The sequence below is a fragment of the Pteropus medius genome, unplaced genomic scaffold (genome assembly GCF_902729225.1).
Source record: "Pteropus medius unplaced genomic scaffold, Ma_sr-lr_union100, whole genome shotgun sequence".
In the NCBI taxonomy this organism is placed as follows: Eukaryota; Metazoa; Chordata; class Mammalia; order Chiroptera; family Pteropodidae; genus Pteropus; species Pteropus medius.
The window spans coordinates 12,786,834-12,800,315 of NW_024340692.1; the positions used below are offsets into that span (position 1 = coordinate 12,786,834).

The following is a 13,482-nucleotide window of genomic DNA, read 5'->3' on the forward strand; positions in this document are numbered from 1 at the left end:
TCTGGAAGTAGGCATGCGGTTGAAAAATAGTTGAAAAAATAACATTTTGATGTTGTGGGGGGAAAAGTAGCCTGATATTTAACAGGTAGGTTCAAAAGAAACTTTAGGTTTTTCAAATTATAATGATCTGAGAAAGCTACTGTTGGCTGTTAACAAACTCAGAGACGGGACTATAGTATACTTGTAGGTCCATGTACCTTTAAATTATTAATGATCTTTACATGTCAATATTTTATCTCTAATCATTCTCTCTCCTGGGGATAGCAACTGGAAAGTTTATGAGCCTGGGGTTTGGAATGGCTAAGAAGCAGATCCAAAAGCTTAGCTACCAGCTGGGCAGCCTCTCCAGTGGTTTTAGGTCCAGAGGCTTAAGGGGACCCAAAGGAGCAACCTGCAAGTCTCAAAATCTGGAAGACAAGGTAGCCAATTAATTCCCCAATCATAAAGTTTTAGAGCTGGCCAGTATCTTAGAAATCTACTCTGCTCAGCAAGTTCCTACATATTCAACAGGGCAGTTTTATTGAGCCTTATCCAAGGCCCTCAAGGCTTCATAAAACTATGAGTTTTATAGTATTTCTACTAATCCCAACATTTATTGGAACTAACTGTATTGTCTGGACATGAACAAGCCACTTACTTTTCTGGGCCTTACTTCTCCATAAGTGAGACAAGGATGTTGGATTATAGATGATTTCTAAATCCCCCACTTTTTTGATATTCTTTTTATTCATGACTAGACATGGATTTCTTGGTCAAGTCTGCATTGAGAAGTTGAATAGACATATTGAATATACACACACATAAACATGCACATACACAGAGAGCAAAAAAAAAAAAAAAATAGCCCTAAAACCTCTAGTCAAGAAGGAAAACACTCTCTTGACAGCACTCTTTTGATGTTTCCACTATATGATTAGTCTTTCTCCTTCCGTGGTCTAACGGAGGCAGTTGTAGGAGTATGTAGACTGACTTTCTTTGCAATTAATGACAGATGGAAAAGTCTCCTCTGGAATTCTTGCCCTTTGAGTGCCAGGCTTTTCTCTAATTTATTATTTTGATTCTGATTATGTAGACTATACGTGGTCATTGTAAGCAGATTGGAAAAACAGAAAAATATAAAGGAGGAAAAATAGTAAATTTATCACTCAAAAGCTTAATATTTTTTGGATATCATGTTAGTCTTTTTTTCTTTGCATATATATAAACTTTGTTGCCCTTTTCCCCTTTTGCGATTTGGAAGTCATAAGTTCTGCTTATAGGTTAAGATTAAGTTTAAATAAATAGTGTACGACTTTTTATCCAGTTATCAAAATCATGAATGAAATACTCTGTTGATTCTCCACTTGTGTAAGATAAGAAATATAGCATCTTTCAACAACTTTCCTGCACTGGAACTTTAGAATTAGATTATTATGATGATTAAATATTTTTAATACATTTTGCATTTTCAATTAAAAATAATTTAAGAATATGCCTTAATTTTTTATAAATGACCTTTAATTTTAATTAGAACATTTGGATTCCAAACTCAGCCCTTTTATACTAATACTTCTCCATTTTTGAGCTCTTAATTTGGAGTCCTTTCTCTATCAGTTGGAGGATTTTTGGTAACTCTTTATAAGAAGGACATACAGCATAATGCTTTCTGACTTCATACACTCTGAGGATTTTCTTGTTATCTCTACTCAAGAATGGTGATTACTGGATGTTGAACAATTGTATTGTAATCTTTTTCTTTCAAAGCTGAGAGGTGTTTCAGTTTATTTCTGATTGTTGTTATTGTGGTGGAGAGGTCTGGGATCAATCTTTTTTCCTGGTAACTTTTTTTTTTTCCCCTTGCTTTGATGCTTATGGTTTTTCTTTTCTTGAAATGAGACATTATTAATTTGTTTCCCCTTTTAGAATCCAGTTTGCTATTCCTGTCTTAATTGTGGTTTTAAATTTGGCAAGTCTGTTTTTTTATCCCCATACTGTCCTCAGGAGTTTTCTCCCCATGTGGGTTTGCTTTAGTTTCATATATAAAGTTCCTAACTTGAATCTTGTTGAAAAGACAAATTGGAAATTCTCAAAATATTCTCCTGGTTCTGTACATAAAACTCTTCCATAGGAATGCTTTTACTCTAACCCTTTGTGCCTATTTCCTTCTTTTGACAACTTCTTTTTATAGCATTTTTTACAGCATCTTTCGTATGCTCTTTCTTTGTTCACTCTTTTAAAGGAGCTTCTCTGTTTATGCAAAATAAAGTGTGGAGACAGTGCATCAGGCAAGGTCCAGTCAAGAGACAAACCTCACCAGTAATTTGAAGAGGGACAATTTAATGTAAAGTATTATTAACCAGTCAAAGGTGTAGAATACTAAAAATGAATAAAAGTGGATTCTAAGAAACATATGAATGGCAAATGCAGGCAGCGATGCTTCCTTTAGGGCTGAGGGGAACTGTGCAAGGAAGGAACTAAGAATTTAAAAGAAGGATCTTATCTTGCCCAACCAAGGTTGAGAATTAGACCCTATTGGAAAGGATGTGTTTGCAGCTAACTGTGGTGGACGTATTTACTGGGGTGCTGGCCAGCTAGAGCTGTTTTACATGAAGCCTCTGCTAGAGTGCCAGCTAGCCACAGCTATTGAGCAGAAAGTCACCCACCATGGTGCCAGTGAGGTACTAGAGAAGTTCACTGGAAAGTAAGTACCACTGGGCCTCACACACACTGCTGCAGCAATGCAATAGAAGCAAGAAGAAAATCACCCCAAAGATAGAGAAGCCCCTACTTCTACTCTGTCTTGCAGTGTCCCTTCAGCTACTTCTATTGACAACGTCTAATATTACACCAGCTGGCAAAAGAGAAATGTTTACAGGGTCCAGCTCTAGTATCACAAAGCAAAGCAAAGTAGAACAGATTTTGGAGTTGTCAAGAAGTTGGCAACTGGCGGAGATGGGCTCTCTGAGGCTCAGATGAAGGAAAGCAGGAGTAGTTTTAGTATTGTTCTCTATTATCTGGTCAGAAATCTAACAGCCTAGAATAGCAGGGAGAGAGCTGGAGCCGTAGCATTGGTGGCAAGGAGCTTAAGCTTTGTGCTGATGAGTTTCTTTTTCATTCTTGTTCGACAACCAAGAGGTGGCTGGGAGAGTGCCCTTGCTCTGCAAATGGTGCAGACATCAGCATCAAGGACAAACTGGAAGTATGTACTTCAGAGGGTTTCCCACTGAGGGGCCTCCCTGCCTACATGCTTCTAGAAACCCTGCTGGTGTTCAGATAGGTTCCCAGCTGCCCTACAATAATGGGTGTTAATGAGCTTCTGCTGAAACCTCTTCCATACTGTGCCAGAGTGTTCCATACAGTGCCAGATGTAAGGTCAGCCTTCCCTACAGACAAGTACCATTTGCACTTTTATTAAATAGAAATGCCTTGAAATTTCTGGTGTATGAATGTTACACTTTCTAAATTTCTTAAAAGATGTAAGTTTTTTTTTTTTAATATTCTTTGGATCATTTAAATGAGATTATGAAAGGAGACAGTATACACACACACACACACACACACAAACACATATATAGATAAACATATATATACATATACATATATATACACACATACATACACTTACATACCAGAAAGTCTTATATTTTTATTATTTTATTTTAGTTTTTTGGAAGTCTCATATTTTTAAATGTGCCACAAATCTGTTTACCTATACTTATTTTAACCTTATGTTAAAAAGTCCAGTCCTCTTAGTCTGCATATCCTATGCCCTGTCTAATTGAATGAGGTACTATGTGATGCCATCTCAGGGCTAAAAATATACTGCATGCTTTAATTGTTTAATTTTAATGAGCATCATCTATACATATAGTGTACCCAAACTCAAGCATCTTAAACAGACCTCTTCACCTGGAATATTCTATACTTGTCAGTTTAGTTAATTTGCATCATAATGATGTATAGATTTAGAAATATTTGAGTTTTGCTACTTCACTTTTTCTGGCCCATAGGAACTTTATAAGGTTAATTTAGAGAGTTCTGTTTTAGTAGCCTGTTTACTAATTGTTAGAACATGACATTTGTGTTACTTAATACATTAAGGTGGGAAGAGCTGGGAATTTGTATAAAATAAATTTGATATTAAATTTTGTAAAATGACAGAAAATTTCTCACTTTGGCTATTGCATAGTATTGGTATGAAAAGGTTCAAAAACAGTAAAATAAATAATATAGTATATGAAAATAAAACAAATAGTATACTTAAAAAATAAGCTGTTTCATTTGCCCTTGACTTATCCTTCATTCACTGTTTCCCAATCAATGCTCCTTTTTCTGTCTGGGTTGTGTTGCTGATCCAGCTGAGTTCTGTGAAAGAATGGCTCTGATTTAGGGAAAACCTGAGAAGGGATTGGGAAGTGCTTTTTCCTAGGAAGGGCTGGTTTGCAAACACCATAGCTTGGGGAGTTCTATTCATAAAACAGAAATCTAGACTACAGAAGAAAAAATAACCAGCTCTCCACCTTTGATAGCGAATAGGATATTTCATTGCCCTTTTCTAATTTCCAAGATCAAACTTTTTTCCTTTTCTAAAAAATTAGGAACAGTGCCAGTTTTAATCTTCAGGCATCTATGCTCTGCTCCCAGACAATGGATACCGGTGTACCATTCATGTCTACAAATATAGCTTTCTGGGGGATTAGAACCCATTTGTACCTGGAACACAGTTAACAAGTCTACATGCTCTCTTGCTATTTTTTTCCTTCTAAATTAGCTTTCACTTTCACAGTTTGAAGCCCATATCCCTATATGAAAAAATGTAAGTTACATAGTTTTCTTTCTGACATTGGTTAATTTTATACATCTTCCCCAAGCAGAAGGTATGGAATTAAGTACTGGTAGGAAGGTGATGAGCTAAATGGGGATGTGGAGCCTGCATGTTCATATTATCAATCCAATAGATATATTTTCTGAACTAAAAATTAGTGGTGCAGAAAATATGATAGTCAAGGAAAACCTTGAACTAATGTGTAAATTTTATGTACTGTCTCTGTGCTCTGCTGTGTAAAGCTTTAAATTTTTGATAGTAACATCCTTCAATCACTTCTATTTGTGGATTTTTATCTTATGTAAGAAATCCTTCTTTATCTCAATATTTTAAAAAATCTCAGGTGTTTTATTCTTATACTTTTATAATTTTTCTCCTCATTTTGTCTCTCTATTCCTTATAGAATTTATTTCTAAATATAGTACAAGTTACAAATCTAGTTTTTTTCTTCAATAAATGTCAGGATTTTTTGGGCATTGTTAAATAAAGTCTATTCTTTTCTTACTGAGATAATATGCTACCTTTAGCTTAAACTAAATTCTCATTTTTACTTTATTTTATTACTTGGTTCTCTCTTTTGTTTCAGTGGTCTATTTGACAATTATTGAGTCTACAATTCAGCATTTATAAAAAATGTCTTACAGCTTTAAAATATGTTTTGACATCTGGACACAATGTTTCCTCTCATTATTAGTCTTTTTCAAAATTTTGTTGATCTTACAGATTTCTTTTTTCATGTTAATTGGTCTCAGAATCAGCTTGATAAGTTTCATAAAATATCTTGTGATTTTGATTAGAATTGCATTCAATTCATAGGTAACTATTGAATCTCACCATTCAGTTTCTGATATTTTCCCTATTTGCTTATGTCTTCCTTTATGTCCTTAGTAAAGTTTTATGATTTTCTTTACCTATGTTTTTCACTTTGATTATCAATAGGTTTATTAGTAGGATATTTCACACACACACACACACACACACACACACTCTCACACGCACACACTAAATACCTTCAGCTTTTAATTGGTTGGCTGTGTGTAAAAAGTTATTTTTTCTATGATGACCTGGCGTCTGGCCAACCTATTGAACTCTTTTATTTGCCTTAATGTTTCTTTTTAATTCTTTTTTTTTTAGATTTTCTATGAATTCTTTTCTAATATTTATACCTCATTTGTTTTCATACCTCACTTGTTTTTGTAATTTAATTGCTTTATTTAGGACCATTGATATACATGGTTGAGTTCTTAGTGGTGAGGTGATAAAACAAGCTTGTTTTGCTTCTGATTTTTAGATACTATGCCTCTAATACAACACCATTTTTAGCATTTTTTAAAACATGCATTGGAGTTGAGTCTTACCAAAAGCTTTTTAAACCTCTGTTGAGACAATCATCTGGTCAGATTTCTGATTTTGTTAACGTACTGAATTACATGAATAGATTTACAGATGTTTAATCATCGTTTATTCCTAGAGTAAACCATTTGTGTTGGTGGTAGGATTTGGTTTTCAATAATATTATGCTTTCCTGTACCAATAGGCCAAATATATCGCCCCTCTTTTCAGTATCTGTTACATACATCTAAAAATTTCTTTCACGTTGTTATCCATTGTATTACATGTTTTATAGGAGTTAGAACCTCACTAAGTAGGGAATACAAAAGAAGTAGAAGAAAGGACAAGTCTCATACATTTTGCTCCTGGGAATATTTTGAAATATACAAATTGCATCCTTAGCTAGACCTAAGATAATGTTGGCTCAGAAATAATTTTTTCCTTTGTGCATTGTTCTTTAAAGAAATGGATCTCAGTTTTTTAATCATTGGTATGTTAAACTATTGCAATAAGGAATCAAGTGACATAAATGAGTTTATTCCAAGTGCTTTGTCAATAAAACAGCAATAAGAATTTGTGTCACTTGTACGCTCTACTTACTGTATGTATTGCATTCTTAAATATGCTATCTAAATTATTCTCACAGCAATGATGGGGACAGACAGAAGAGTTATCATATTATAAGCTAGTATTCATTCCATCTCTGCCTTGGATGTTTTGCATGTGAAAACTAGGCCCTCTGTGTGGTAGAACCTAGCATAGAAGCAAAGTAAATTTAGAGCCCATTTTTTTCCCTTCCATTTCCTTACCACTCCCAACGGTAATATCAATATGAGGAAATTAGCAAGGAATTCTCAAGGAAGACCTTCTACATCATAATGATTTTCATTTTGAACTGCCTTTTCTTACTCCTAAATTAATCACTAAGCCGCAGGGCCAATGTGTCATTTTCATCTGACTCTGCATTCTCTTGAGTTCCTTTGGGTCAAAGAATGCATAGTCCTATACAGACAGTTTTTACAACCTGGCTACTGAGTGTGGGTAGGCAAGGAAGTAATACAATCTTCATATTGCGATGATGAAATCATGTGAGGGGGAGGTGAAACAGCTGAAAACCTTGCGGCAAAAGAAGTGAAGACTGGGAGGGTGAGGACTCCTGTAACCCTCTCCAACTCCTGTGTCCTTTTTTGCTATCCGACTTTAAAAAAGCTCAGCTGTCCTAGACAGAGGAAGCTGTCTCAGAATATCCTAATCACAGAAAAACCAAAGGAGCAGAACAAAATGTTCATTTGTGCCATTCTAGAATAATTCTTCACGGAATAGACACAGTACAAACTTATAGCAAGAATAGCACGTTGCTTTTTTTTTCCTAGAATCGTTCTAGGATATCATGTTGGCCTTCATGATGCTTTTTTATCATTACAATATTTTACTGTACTGTCATATAAACATGAGACCTTAAAAAGAAATGTTGGCATCACATTTTTATATTAAACTATGCTAATATATACTCTGTATAGTTCAGTCTTTACAAATGTCCAATTAAACCATTCTGTAGCAATTTACATGAAGTTCTAAGTCTAGAATGGAAAGTCCTTTTTTTCTCTTCTTATGATTCAATGTAATGTTAGCGGTTGAGCAGCAACCATCATAAAGCAGACAAATAGAGAATGGTGTGCAAATTTAACTAAACCAGAAGATTGGGGTAGAAACTGTATCAGAAGCATGCAATAGATAGTTCAGAAAGTAGAGACTAGCAGGCAGGCCCTGAGCCTAGAAAATCCATAGGAGGGAGTAGGATAGGGCCTAAGAATGGTACCTGTGAATAGGATTGAGACTTTTGATTCCGGGGCAGAGGCTGGTTGACTTACGGGGAAGAAAGGGAGTACTATGCGAATGCCACATGTAAGTGAGCTGGGAGGGAACCCCCCAGGTGGAAGGGTCTAAGCATTAGATACAATTGAGAGGGGCCATCACTGAAGGTGATAAGAAACAGGTTATCCAGGAAGAGATAATGCTTGTTAAATTGGAAAGTTGCAATGAAGACAGAAATGGAAGACTTAGTATAGGCAGTCTTGGATTGCTGAGAGCAGAATGAAGTGAGATGTAAAATTTCATCAAGTGAGAGGTTCAGGCTAGGCTGGAATTTTCAAACTAGGAGCTTGGTTGAGACATCTTGCGGTAATGCATCTGGGCTACAGGGGCTGGCAATTGGGCTCAAGGAGTTGTCTAGGCTGGCCAGGAACCATAGGTTCCAAAAGGAAGGATGTATCTAGAATACAACATGACCTTTTATTAAAAGTAGGAGTAGAGTTTTGGTTCAGATGTAGAAAATATCAAGAGACCTTCATACTTACTCTGACAATGAGCATAAGCAACACAATCAAAGATATTTAAACCAATGAGAACCAAAGATGCAAAAAATATAAAATTAAATTTCAAAAAGTAACAAGCCCTTCCTAGAAGAAACCCCGGGCTGCTTTCATCCCTGGAAGGAAGAGTGGTGGAAAGAAGAAGAATCTGTCATAGGTAGGGTAAGAACAAACTAATTTTGAATGGCTGCATACTGGCCTGCATGATCGTTTAGAACACCAACGTTTCCTAGTCACAGAATAAGCCTGCACCACCCTCTCTGTCTTTCCGGTGGGCTTTCACCAAGTGTATAGGTATTGTAGGCATAAGGCTGAGGGCAGAGCAGAAAAACTGAGAGTTTTTTCTTAAGTCACATGCAGCTTTTTCCAATAGCAAGGCAGTGGCCTGTTGAAGGCTGGCTGGGGACAGGGTGGGAAAGCTGAGAAAAATCCTGTCATGACACTCCAGTGTTCTCTAGTCACCATCAAAAGTTGAGGGTATCCAAAAGCAGGGCAGAAAGAGATCTCTAGAGGTGCAGAAAGCCAGGAGCTCTTCATGGAAAATGATAAATAGAATTTCTTAATAACCCAAAAAGATGCCTGTTGGACTTTAAAGCTGAGAGAGAGATCCCCTGGTTTGGAAAACTGATGATATGTATAAAAAGCATAGAGAGATCTCTGGAATCTTGTGAGTGCTCAGAAGTCCTACTAAAAGAGAATCCTGATCCTATCCTTAAGATAGTGAAGCCAGCGGTGAATTGAATCTAACTAGGGCTGTAGTAAATTCCAGACCCATATCAACTATAGATCAGGTGACTCATTGCTTCCTTCCCCTACCAGTGACCTTACAAAGAAGGGGCGAGGCTTTTTCTGTGGATAAATATTAATGCAGTCTCTGTTGTTCTTTCACACAAAATGTTCAGCACAAAATAAGTGATAAGACACATGAACAGATAAGTGATTGTGACTCTTGACCAAGAGAGGAAGTAGTCAATAGAATTAGACACCGAGATGGTCTGGTATTGGAATTATCAGGCAGAATTTTTAATAATTTTGCTAAGTATATTCAAAGATCCACTGGAAAAAATGAACAGCATACAGGAACAGATGTGGAATTTCAGCAGAGAGATGGGAACTTTTTTTTAAAGTAGGGGCAGGGGATTTTGGAAAGTCAAAGAGATCAGTAGGCAAAGAAAGATGGTTTTGTATAAGGATGTGACTTGTGATTCCGGAGAATTGTCAGTTTACTCACTGTGATGCTTTTCTGCCCCCTATTGTGAATGTGTGGTTCATAGTTGTTATTTATGAGGAGAAAAGATAACAAATAAAAGACAGAAAAAAAAGAAGCAAAGCCTACAGACAGTGTCTGAGTTAGAGAAATCAGTGGCTCAGAAAGCTAGGCTTATAGGTAAAAAAAAAAGCCTGGATTCACTTCCTTTTCCTTTGCTCTGGGGATGAGGCTTGAGCTCCAGGTCCATTTGTGATTCCTGTACAATCTTCTCATAAGGTCATAATCTTTGTCTTTTTTTCTTAGCCTTACTTGGAGAAATCATTCATTTGAAAGGGCAGATGCACCAGGAAAAAACCGAGTTCCAAAGTTCCAGAACAGAGATGAACATCTATAGATATTTTTAGAATATTATATTTTCTTTACCGTTAAATTTTATTTTTTCACATGTAAAGGAGATCAGGGTTCATAGCAATGGGCATGTACTTTTTGCATAAGCCCATCATTGAGGCCTCTTCTTTGAAGTTTCCTCAGTGAAGACCATTTATTCTTCTAGAATTAACAGGATTGACATTTCTTTGCCAAGAAGTGTCAAAGGGTCCTTTTAGTATCATTGAAAAAGTTGAGTAAACTGTTTTTTTCAAGCTGCATTCTTCTGTTCCCTAGGAAGTCAGTTTGACCTTTTATTTTTTATTTTTTATTTTTTTATTTCATATTTGATTTTTATTTGAAGAGGAGGGAACTGGTTCACAAAAATGTGACTCTACATTCTGTCTTTCAGTCAAGGACAAATAATGAGTTTGTCCAAATACCTGCTGAATTTAAGCCTTTCCAGGAAACGAAAAAAATGCTTCTCTTTATTTATCTGTGATTATCCATTATAAAATTGTCGTCACCTATTTCTGTGCTTCCTGTTTAGCTTTTTAGAATAAAAGTGTTATGATATCTTTATTAGATATTTTTATTGGGTATGGGCCCAAAGAAAAATTCAGTTTGAAATTAGGCAGGACCAGCTCTATAATTTGGAGGGCCCAATGTGGTACCCTTTGTTAAAAAGTTTTTGAGAATTTTAAGATGGTATGGAAGAGCATTAAACCAAGTGTGGAGCCCTTCTCAGGGTGGGACTCTGTGTTACTATACAGCTTGTGTGCCCATGAAGCAAGGCCTGGAATTAGGATTCTCTCAGTTTTGGTTCTTTGGGACATTGCTGATCTTTCGTGAAGCTGCTCTTCTGGATATTTTAGTATTGTGATCTTGAATGAGATGAAATTTAGGAGCCTGGTGTTATGAGGGATGTGTGGCCAGGATGTAAAGCTCTGTAGGTTGTGCACTGCACAGTTCTAGGGAGCACCATTTGATTTGTGGCATTTTTTCTGGCATATGGCAAAAAAAATGTCTTGAGAAAGAAAAATAGCTTTTCCTAATACACAAAGATGCTATTTGGGCAAGTAGTAGCTGCTTTTGCCAACTCCCTTTTCCCTAACCATTAATATTTTGTTTCCCTTATAGATCTAATTCCTCCTCGTGACTGTAAGTGCCCACTTGACCTTACAATTTGTGTCTAAGTCTATCTCTTCTTTCTCTCGTCTCTCTCTCTCCTCCGCTCTGTTTTCTTACTTCTGTTTTTTTCTGTCTTCTCTTTCTAGCCTTTACTTTGCTCCCAAAGTCTGGCCCCGTAGAAAGTCTGAGAAACTGGCATTTGAGTCATAGGTTGAATTTCATTCAGTTTGTCCCCTATTCCAAGGATTACTCCATTTAAAATCTTCAGTTCTAAATGGAAAAAAAAAAGGAGATTTTAACAATTTAAAGGAAATCCTGTAAGCAGATGGTACCTATCTCAGCCATCCTTAAAACTAGAAGCTTAAGAGGGAGTCCTGTATTTGAAGCTCCATCCATAGGGAATTTATATGAAGACAGTGAAATAAGAATAAAATCCCCAGAAGGGTAGTCTGATTCCCAAACCATCAATGTTAATCTACAAATACAGGTTCTCTGAGCTGGTCCAACTTTGCAAGGCCATGTGCTATTAGAATTGCTTTTGTGAGCTGCGTTGGTAACCATTCTAATGTTCTAGGTTGCTCTGCTGAGCCTATCTAGTAGGGTCCAAAGAATCAGGGCCAAACTGAGGTTAGATGGTAACAGTGACAGGGATAGACATCCTGGCATATGGAACTAAACTGGACGTAGAGATAGTTACACACAATCATCCTATTAACCTTTCACCATTATCCTCATCATCTTGACAAAGTGGGGCAGAAGATTTCATTTGTTGGCTTGCTCTTTCCAGGATATAAACGTCTTTCCTTTCTTGGTGCTGTACTTGATGTTCATTTTAACCCTATTTTATCTGCAAAAGAAATGTTTTCAGGAACAAAGAAGAGTCCTGTTATAAAAACCAGACCATCTATAGGGCTCCCCCAACAAAGTTGCAAACTGGCTGTTGTCTAAAAGCTCTCAGTGCTGAATATGAGCTGGCTTGCTTGAATATAAGAAAGCCTGTATGCATTCTCTCTCAAACCTGGTCACTGAGGACTGTCAGTACCACCATTTTTGTTTCTTTAACAGGTCTATAAACATGCTACATAGCAAGCAAACTGCTTAGAATTTCAGGTCGAACCTTTCTGAGAAGGTCCTGTAAGCTTTCTTTTTTCTTTATCTTTTTTTTTAATTTTTATTTACTTATTTATTTTTAGGCAAGGCAACCCTTGGTTGACCTCACAGATTGCAAGGACCTTGTCAGCTTACGATCCCTTATTTTTTTTAATTTTTTATACCTGCAGCACACACCTGGTCTTCCTAGGTGGTCTCTCATCCAAGTACTAACCAGGCCCAACCCTTCTTAGCTTCCAAGATCAGATGGGATCAGGATTGTTCAAGGTAGCATGGCCGTAGACTGTAAGCTTTCTTATAAGATTTAACATGACACATTATCTTTTAATTACATGTTTCATGTTATCTTAAGATTATAAGCACCTGAGAGGCAGCTACTCTGTCTAGATCATCTTGGAACCCCCTTTGCCTGGCCCTGACTTTGGCATTGAAGGAGCTGAGTACAGGAGCTGTTGGTGATGTTGAGAGACATACAAAAATAAGATCAGGAACAGGGATGCAGAGGCATCCTTGATTTAATTTTACCTGGAATTTAGAGTAATCTCAGGCCAGATTCTGCTTAGTCAAACTTGACATCTATAGCTTTGTTTCTCAGAATAGCCCAGGAAAGAGAAAACAGAGGCTCTTGCCAAATTTATTGATGTCAAGAATGACAGCTCTGTATGCTAAAAAGCAGGAAACCCCATTTGCCCTGTTCATTCTTGGTCCAGGACATAGAAGTAATGGAAGGAAGAAAGATGAAGCATATCTGTCATCACCTTTTCTTTTTCTCCAGAAAGAAGAAGGCAGCATTTTGAAAATCAGGATAGCATCATAATGATTTTTAAAAAGCCCTAGATATCAGTGTTAGACTGACCCTTATTAAGTCCCAGTAAGGTTAATTAGCAGCTCCTGTGGCAAAAGCCTCGAGATCCCATTATTTGGATTAATATCCTTGTTTTTAAAAATAGAATTTTCTATGCACGAGTGTGCCAAGGAGCAAAATGTTGAAAACTACTGGCTTTTCAGATGATGTGTTGAAGAAAACACATACACATACACCCACCACATACAAAACAAAATTCCAGAAAACCCATTCTGGTTTCAAAATTTCCCAGTTTAGCTATCCATAATGTGCTTTTTCTTTTTCTTTTTCTTTTTCTTTTCTTTTCCTTTTC

General features: G+C 36.6%; 1 protein-coding gene and 1 pseudogene across 6 annotated transcripts in view; one reads left to right on the top strand and one right to left on the bottom strand.

The window, feature by feature from the left end:
- The window catches only part of GLIS3 (GLIS family zinc finger 3), a 420,742-nt gene that overhangs the window by 192,917 nt on the left and 214,343 nt on the right, over positions 1–13,482 (top strand). The window lies entirely within an intron of this gene.
- On the bottom strand, positions 12,487–12,609 carry LOC120597600 (uncharacterized; annotated as a pseudogene).